The following is a 946-nucleotide window of genomic DNA, read 5'->3' as shown; positions in this document are numbered from 1 at the left end:
TTTAGAAACATTTGTTTAAAAAACAATAGAGTAAGTATTCTATGACATCAAATGAAGGAAAATGTCAGAACATTTGGAATTACCAGAATACCTAACATTTGTTTCAGAAACTTATTGGTTAACATGGCAGACTGAGGTTTGTGTCCTGTTGATGTTCAAAAAACAATTAAATTCTGCACTTTGAATCCATAAGCGTGTTACCAATGCTCAAATTCCACTATTTGATCTGATAGGAGCAGTTCTAATATCGGTGATGTTGACTAGGAATTAGTTATCGTGATTTAACGAAAAACGACTCTTTACACATAAAACATTGAAATCAGTTGTCTTGTACATGTGTTTATGATGGTGATGAACTGTACAGTTAGTTATCGTGATTTAACGAAAGGGACTCTTTACACAAGAAAGATTGAAATGAGATGTCTTGTACATGTGTTTATGATGGTGATGAACTGTATAGTTAGTTATCTTGATTTAACGAAAGGGACTCTTTACACATAAAACATTGAAATCAGTTGTTTTGTACATGTGTTTATGATGGTGATTAACTGTTTAATTCACTCACAATATTAACATGTTTAGGGAAACAATTAGTAAGAACTTAATTCTGTTTTATGCTTTAAAATGCTTTTATCAGATATTGAAAGCATTAAGAAAGCAAAAAATATTTTTATTTTGTTGTATTTCCAGTTCAACAGTTCTCATTATCATTTCATGATGAACTGTATCCATCATAAACACATGTACAAGACATCTCATTTCAATCTTTCTTGTGTAAAGAGTCCCTTTCATTAAATCAAGATAACTAACTATACAGTTCATCACCATCATAAACACATGTACAAGACATCTCATTTCAATCTTTCTTGTGTAAAGAGTCGTTTTTCGTTAAATCAAGATAACTAACTATACAGTTCATCACCATCATAAACACATGTACAAGACA

This window comes from Limulus polyphemus, unplaced genomic scaffold, assembly GCF_000517525.1.
Source record: "Limulus polyphemus unplaced genomic scaffold, Limulus_polyphemus-2.1.2 Scaffold10026, whole genome shotgun sequence".
Taxonomy (NCBI): domain Eukaryota; kingdom Metazoa; phylum Arthropoda; class Merostomata; order Xiphosura; family Limulidae; genus Limulus; species Limulus polyphemus.
This window is presented reverse-complemented; position numbering follows the sequence as displayed.